Source organism: Rhipicephalus microplus, chromosome 6 (genome assembly GCF_043290135.1).
Source record: "Rhipicephalus microplus isolate Deutch F79 chromosome 6, USDA_Rmic, whole genome shotgun sequence".
NCBI classification, from domain to species: Eukaryota; Metazoa; Arthropoda; class Arachnida; order Ixodida; family Ixodidae; genus Rhipicephalus; species Rhipicephalus microplus.
Window position 1 is genome coordinate 31,746,573 of NC_134705.1, and position 8,489 is coordinate 31,755,061.

An 8,489-nucleotide genomic window follows, 5' to 3' on the forward strand; every position below is an offset into this window, starting at 1 on the left:
CAAGATGAAAAAGAAGACAAATCTGTGAAAAGTCAGTGCTGGCGCATAAATGGCGCGCCGATTGCGCCGATGAAAAACGCCGGCGGCGGCGGCGGCGGCGCGCCGATCAGTTCGCGTCGGCCGCGGCGGCGTGGCGAAAACTCTCGGCGGCGGCGCGCCGACCAGTCGGCGCACACCTCTAGGTGTGAAAAGCGGCCGCTGAAACTGGTCCCCAAAGCGCGCCGATGCCGCTTGAAGCGCTGCATGCAGAGGCGCGCATTATTTAAAGGAAAAAAAATGATAAATGTAATGGTTAGTTCACTAAGTATTACGGCTAGGTGGCGTTAGCCGCCGCCCGATCTAAAGGGTACAGCCACATCCATCCATCCATCCGTCCGGGTACCTTTGCGCAGGCGACATACGAATGAGCGTGCGCTGCTCTCTGCAGAAATCTCTCTCACGCAGTTAGACGCAGGCCCGTAGCCGGGGTGAGGGGGGGAGGAGCTAGGGGCCCCTTCCCCCTAGTTTTTAGCAAGTGCCCCTCCCCCCGAAAAGAATTTCTGGCTACGGGCCTGCTCTCACGCTATAAGGCGGTCACCTATTTTCAGTGAAAACCTTTTTTATTGAGTCAATGTACGACAATACTTAAGATGCTTAAGCCCCGTAATGTCTTACGTGGCTTAAGTATCTCTATATTTTCTCGCCTCTGAAAACAATTTTCGAGAAGGCATATGACCGAAACCCGACACCAACTTTTGTGGATTTCGTAATATTGCGGTTACTCACGGCAGAACTGCAGCTGTGTTACGAGACGTTGCGATTACTGGAAGGCTTCATATTACTTAGAGCATGTTAAGTTCCTTCATCCACGAGCACAAACGTCGGTACAAGAGCCTCGTTTAGCTGCTCCGCCGCGAACGCACAATCTTGTGCGAGTCGCAGCTTAAATTCTCAATTGGCATTCAATTATTGGTTTCCGAACGTAGAAGTTTTAACAGCCTACAATCGCTCATTAACTTAGACGAGTAACGAATTAAGAGTGCTAAAACTTACGTATGTCGCGAAGCCTCTGACTCGAAAATCGTCCCCAGCAGCAGAAATAGAGGAGACACTTTTTTAACAAAAACATAAATTTATTTCCATGCATGCCGAGGTATTCATGCTCTGCCACTAGAGTACACATGGCTTAACTCTCCGCCCTTTCTTTTCGTCTTCTTTTTGGTTCATGCCTTAAAAAAAAGTGGACACGAGTGAGGCAATAAAATCGCACCACACTTTTGGTCAAGCGAGCACCATGCTTTGGGCAGCCAATTTGTTGTGTCTCGCCAATCCCCTTCAGCAGCTCTATGGCTGACTTGGCGTGAAGACGTGCTGAGCTCAATAAATGAGTGATTTTGTCCTCAAGGTTCAGGATGAGGGTATAAAGGGAATTCGACGGATGCAAAAGTCCGCCAAGATCCCACAGCTTGCTTGCCTGGGCTGGCATATTTCCTGGCACATTTTCTCTCGAGACAAGCCAGGCGTTCTTGCACTCATCACAATTATTGCTAAGCATACGCTTTCTCGCAACGTAGCCTGCGACATAATATACAAGGCGGGAGTCACTTCGCTCAGCAGTGTACGATGCATGATCTATCAACACTATCGGCACCCAGGCACAAAGTATCAACGCTGGGTCTTTTTTTTTTTTACCATTGACATTCTCAGGCTTTTTAGAGGGACCTAGCGCAAACACTGACTGATGGCATACTTGCAATGTAGCGACTGCTTGCGAAGAAAATCCCAGCGCACCTGCAGCAAACACAGGGAAGTGTCCCGCTCCCCACCCGGATGGATGGATAGATATGGCTGTACCCTTTAGATCGGGCGGTGGCTAGCGCCACCAAGCCGTAATACTTAATGAACCAAAAACTATATTTATTTTTCCTTAAAAAGTGAGTTTGAGGATTCGTACCTTGCAGTGAAGAGTTTAACCTTCACTCGTGCCTTGACTTTAGCCACCAATCACATAACCTCCTTCTAGTTAAGTCTACCCGCTTAATGTCTATTTTGCCCTCCCAGTCCCTAAACCCCAGTGCTTTGAAAAACTCTGCGCCATCATCCTGAACTATAGGGTGAAGCCCTTTACAGAACATTATCAATTGTTCGGCAGTTTCTTCTTCCTCTCCACACGCACTGCATACTGTGTCTACCCCTTCGTATTTGGCCCGATATGTCTTGGTTCGCAGTACTCCCGTCCTTACCCCAAACAGTAGAGAACTACCCCGAGTATTATCATAGATCCTTTCCTTGGCAATTTGCTGCTTAAAAGTTCGATAGATCTCTAGTGCGGACTTCTTAATCATGCCCATTTTCCACATGTCAGTCTCCGTTTCCTTCACTTTCTTCTTAACCGATAGTTCTTTTTGGTTTGGCCACCTGCTGTTTTCTAAGTATTTACCAGTCAACTTCCTGGTTCGCTTCCTCCAATTTGTATCGACATTCTTCATGTACAAGTAGCTGAAAACCTTCCTAGCCCGACGCCCCTCCTTCATTTCTCTCAATCACTTCTGAAATTTTATCTTGCTGCTAGATTCCCTGCCCTCAAATGATGTACATCCCATATCACCTTGTACTCCCTGATTTGGTGTATTCCCGTGAGCTCCTAAAGCAAGCCTACCTATTCCACGTTGCTTAATTTCTAATCTTGCTTGAACTTCTGATCTCATGCACAAGACCGCATTGCCGAACATCAGCCCAGGAACCATGACCCCTTTCCATATTCCTCTCACAACATCATACCTATTGTAATTCCACAGTGCCCTATTTTTCATCACTGCTGCATTTCTGTTACCTTTAGTCGTCACTTATATTTCGTGTTCCCTCAGGTACTCGGACCCATTGCTTATCCATATGCTTAGATATTTGTATTTATCTGTTATCTCTAGCGTAACCTCCTGTATCCTAAGCTCACTACCTTCGTTGTCATTGAAAATCATGACTGCTGATTTTTCCTTACTGAATCTAAAATCTAACCTATCTCCCTCATTACCGCAGATGTCCATCAATCGCTGCAAATCTTCCTTGTTGTTGGCCATTAGCACTATATTATCTGCGTACATTAATGCTGGTAGTGCGTGGTCAATAAGTTTTCCTTGTTTGACTAAAGAGAGGTTGAAGCCAAGTCCACTTCCCTCCAATTTTGCCTCTAATCCTTGTAGGTACATCATGAATAATAAGGGTGACAGGGGGCACCCCTGCCTAAGCCCCCGTTTTACCTCTGCAGGCTTGGATACCTGTTTTTCCCACTTTATAACTACCTTGTTACCTTTATAGATACCCTTTAAAAGATTAGTGACTATATGTTCCACGCCTAGTGTGTCCAGTATTCCCCACAATTCCTCTTGAACCATGCTATCGTACGCTCCCTTGATATCCAAAAATGCTAGCCACAGGGGCCTGTGTTCCTTTTCTGCTATTTCGATGCACTGCGTCAGTGAGAACAGATTGTCTTCCAACCTCCTGTGTTTCCGAAACCCATTTTGCAGTTCCCCCAGCACCCCCTCATCTTCTATTCATGCCTGCAGTCTTTCCTTTATAATCTGCATCGCCAGCCTGTAGACCACTGATGTCACTGTTATAGGACGGTAGTTGTTTATGTCAGCTTTGTCCCCCTTTCCTTTATAGATCATGCTCATCCTGCTAAGTTTCCATCCATCGGGAACTTCACCATCGATTATTATTTTGCTCACTGCCTCTCTCAAAGCCTGCTTAGACTTCGGACCTAATGTCTTTATCAGCCTAATTGGAATGCCATCTGGGCCTGTTGATGTACTACTTGGAACCCTTTTCTCAGCCCTTTCCCATTCTCGTTGTGAAAATGGAGCCATTGCACCACTTGATTCGTCCTTGTCTATTGTGGTGAATAAAGTACTTCTTTGTTGAAATTTTTCTGTCACCCTTGTTCTTATATATTCAATAGCTTCGTCTCCTTCTAGCTTAGCACCTTGGGCTGTAGTTATAAAACTCTGCTCTAGGCTCGTCTCATTTCTTAGGGAGTTTAGGTGGTTCCAAAATTTCGCAGCTGCCTTTCTATCTTTTTTATGTACTTCTGCCAGCCACTGAGCTCCCTTTCTTCTAATCTTCTCATTGATCAGAAGGGATGCAGCCCTTCTACAGCTTAGAAAGGTTTCCCATTTTCTTTCAACCTCATCTGTCGGTTCACCCCGCTGCTTAGCATGTCTGTGTTCCCTAGAGGCTTCCTGACGTTTTGCTATGGCTCTCCTAACTTCCTCATCCCACCAACTTTTGGGTTTGTGTCTTCTTTTCCTGGGTGACTTGTTACGCGTCTTAGCAAGCTCTAGCTCAAAGAGTCTAATTAGATTCGTGTATGTCCACACTGTCTTATTATCCTCCGTGATCACTTTCTCAATTTGTTATGTGGCTATTTCAATTTGCCTTTCTGAATAAAAATTTTCCTGTAGTTGCTCATCTTGTCTCCTTCCCACTTTCACTGCTCTTCCAAAACTTAGCTTGATCCGTTTGTGATCACTACCCAGACTTCTGGAGCCACCTTCATCTATGTGCATTCCCCTGAGCTTATCATACATCCTATGTGACATCAGTGCATAATCTGTCGTCGACTGCAGCCTGCCTACCTCCCATGTTATTTGCCCTTCACACTTCTCGGTACTGTTGCAAATGATCAAATCAAGCCTTTCACACATATCCATGATCATTTTGCCTGTCGGGTCGGTATACCCATCTATATCTTCTATGTGCGCATTCATGTCTCCTAGTATAATTATCTCGCACTCTCTTCCTAACTCCTGAATGTCCTTTGATATGCACTCTACCATTGCCTGGTTTCCTCTCTGGCCTTTGCTCCCGTCCACAAGTACACGAAACCAAGGAGCGTCATTTGACCTGCCAGTTTCCCTTTTAGCCATAAATGTTCCTTGTACTCCTGCTTGACCCTTTGCCAGTCTGTACTTTTATGAATGAATGCCCCAATACCACCCCCCTTTCTGCTGCCTTCTGTTCTATTACAATATTCCCACGCGTAGTCCGGATTGTTCGGAGGTTTTTCCATGTCCCTGAGATGTGTTTCTACAAAACCGTATACCATCGGCCTCTCTTCCCTTAGCTGTTCTTCTATTTCTTCCCACTTCGGCCTGTTCCTACCACCCTGCATGTTAATATACCCTATGTCTGAATTGGCTCGGCGCTCGTGATTACGTCTATTTATGCCCCGGACTCTACCTATCTTAGACATTGGTGCCACTTTGGAATCGTATCTGTCCATAACACCTGTCGAAGAGTCTCCCTGGTTGTTTTCCTCGTTACTAGCTATCCTGCCCCCCGAAGGGCTCGCTTGCCCCCCAAAAAAGCTACTGCGCGTCGTGCAAGTCGCCAACCCACCTCATGACCTAGCCGCCCATCGAAGTGAATTCTGTCTCGTTGAAAACCACCCCACCTATGCACCTCTCTTTATTTCCACCACCTCAAAGCCTTTCTCTCGACTCATCCGCCATATCTCTTGGTTTGCGTTGACAACCGCTCTTTGCAGGTTGCTATCACGCACCGGTACCTCCAGTATCGTGCATATCACTACCTGTACCTTAGGAGAAGTGGCGCGCATGTCATCGACGCCTTTCGCCAGTGTGGCTGCTAGTCCTGCTGTATCTTCATTTAAGACATCGTTTAAACCGCCTGAAATTATCACGAGGTTTCGTCTATCAGCTGTAGTTTTGAGTTTTGCGCTCACTTGCCTCATGACTGCTTCAAGCTTGCGTCCTGGGAACGCCCATACTGCAACCCTCTTGTCACCTCTTACCCTCTCTTTGATGGCTTCTGTGCATCGATTTAAATTAGAGTCCCCGGCGATTATCACATGCTGTGACTTTTCAGCTGGAGCGTCCTGCACCTGGGGGCTACTTGCACCTGTGACGCCGGCTGCTTTGTCCCCTCCCAGCCCCAACCACTACCTCGCTCAAGCTGGGCCTTGCGACAGTTGAACCGGCTAAACCTGTTTTTTCCAAACTTGCTTGCTCTTCCTTCTCCACCGTTTTGGTTGCCGGTTCCCTACTGTTCTCTCCGTAGGCCGCTTCTTTGTTCAGCTTCGCTAGTGCTTCCTTGGTGGACTTCAGTCTTTCTCCCATTGCCCTCGTTTTCTCTTGCTCTGTCGCCAACGCAGCCTCGAGTTCATCGATTCTCACCAGCAGTTCACTTTGGGCAACCATCATTTTCTCCATTTTTTCCTCGACCTCACATTGCCTACACTTCACGTCAGCCTCTTCTCCATCCGCTTCTACGCTTGGGTCCACTTTCAAACCCACTCCACATCCTGAACACTTTACAGTCTTTTTAACCATGTCTTTCTGACACCAATTCTCCCTGTACTAGATAATTACTAAACTCGAGCCGTGCACTACGAAAAAAAAAAGGAAAGTCTAAGCTCTTCTACAAAAATTTGCTTGTTCAATGTACGCGCACTTCCCCCATGAGGTGGCAAAAGAAAAAAAAAACCAACAACAACAACAAAAAAAATTCAAACACACACACCCGCACTAACTAATAAATACCTGGTGACTTGCCCCTGAAAAAGCCGTACCATAAAATTAGTGCTACGAAGATTTCAACCGCTGCCTTATAATTATAAAGACAAGCTCTAAACATGCAAAAACACTTATCTGCGCAGTCGATCCGGAGCGCTCAAAAAACACGTCCATCCACCGTGACAGCCCGAACTGAACCCGCGTCGCTGCCATCAGCGCCCCTTGCGGCATCGGCGCGCCGAGTGACCCTCTCCGACAAGCGAAAAGCGCCCCGGTCATCACGAGCACGCGACACGTCGCGTGAACGCCCTGTTTCGTCGTTCATAGCATCGCTCGTCGCTGTCGCGTGCATTTTCGCGCTTATGAGGTCGCTTCGAGTTGCAAGTGATAGATCATGCGCTAAACAACGGCAACAGGGCCGCCGGTACGCCCTTCGGAGCCTACGAGTTTTGTGTTCGCTACTGGTGACGGCAGCTGAAAGCCACCGAGACGCGTTGGGCCTGCCGTGTGCCTAAAACTGGGATTGATGGTAAACTTTATTTCTTCAGAAGGGAATTGTGGACAATTCTGTTAAATAACCATTAGCCCAATACTGACGTCCTACGCTTACTTTTTGAGGGCTCCTGTAGAGAGCCGGGCACTACCGCTACGCCCGCAACGGCCACAAGCTTCGCGTATGGTATTCTAATTCTCGACTATTTGCTTCCACTTTTTGTCTCAAATAAATCTTGCCTTGTGTTGAACCTCTGCTTTTATTGTTGAGGTAAGTTCTAATTAGTACTTCTTAAAGCTTGCTGTAAGGTGCTTTTGTGAGAATTCCGATTTGCGGCCACCTCGTTTTCTTTTTCGCTCTCTGCGTTTTCGTAGAAAATTTTCCCCGCGTAATTCTCGCACCCCCCAACTTTGCATCGGTTTTCTGGCAAAAAAAAAAAAAAAGAGCGAGGATTATGCGAGTAAATACGGTAAATAATAGTCAATCATTTCGTTATTGTGTCTCTAGTCTTATTCACTTTGTAAGTAAACGAACATGGCTGTATGAGGGCATGGAAGTGCGCTGTGCAGCATATTCTGACACATATGCAACTCCAGGCCACTTTCCTACGCGACATCATGATCCACATAGAGTTTGACCTACAATTATGTATCTAATCAATAGAGGATGAGTGCAGTGGTGCAGCTCCATCATTCATGCGGCTTCAACGATCACAAAGCAGCAGGATCCTGAGAGCCCGTTCACTCTCAATTGCATTGTGTCCTCAGCTGCTGCTTCAGTTTTTCCATGAATAGATGCGGTGATAGGGGAAAGTTGCGCGTGCCAATCAAGAACGAAAGAGACAGGACGGGTGCTTGTGAATCACTTAAGACATTGTCGTACGGTCAAAATTTCTCAATAGCTATGCACCATCTGGTCGAATTTCAAGTTCTGTTAAAATGTAGTGACGACACAGACCATCTGTTTTGTCATGCCATTCACTACCAGATAAACAGCAGCTGCATTATTTAAGTGAAATGTAGCGGCCAGATTTCAAGAAGGAAGGGGTAGAAGCGCACCGCTCAGTTTATACTGTACGTGACGCTTTATCAGTTGCAAAAACAAATTTCCTCAAGCTGTAATGTGTAACTAATGTGGTGAAATATTCTAGCTGTTACCTCTCGACAACTTGAGGGGCCTTCGAATTTTTTAGTCTCTTCACAGATATTGCTACCATATTTTCACAACACGTCTGCAGTTCAGTTGTATCAAAACAACATAGCAATACGCATGTTTTTGTATTTTTTCTTTTTTATTCAAATACCTTTTCCTTCATAGTCAGTTTTGAAGTGCGGAAGCATTTTCAACATTGCCTCACCCCTCATCGTGTTGATCTAGTCCACACTGCAAAAAGCTTGATGGAATGGGCATTTCTCAGACTCAGGTTTTTTGTACTTAAGCTTTTGCGCTCCTTCTGCATCCCAAAGAATGCAGGGAGAGTA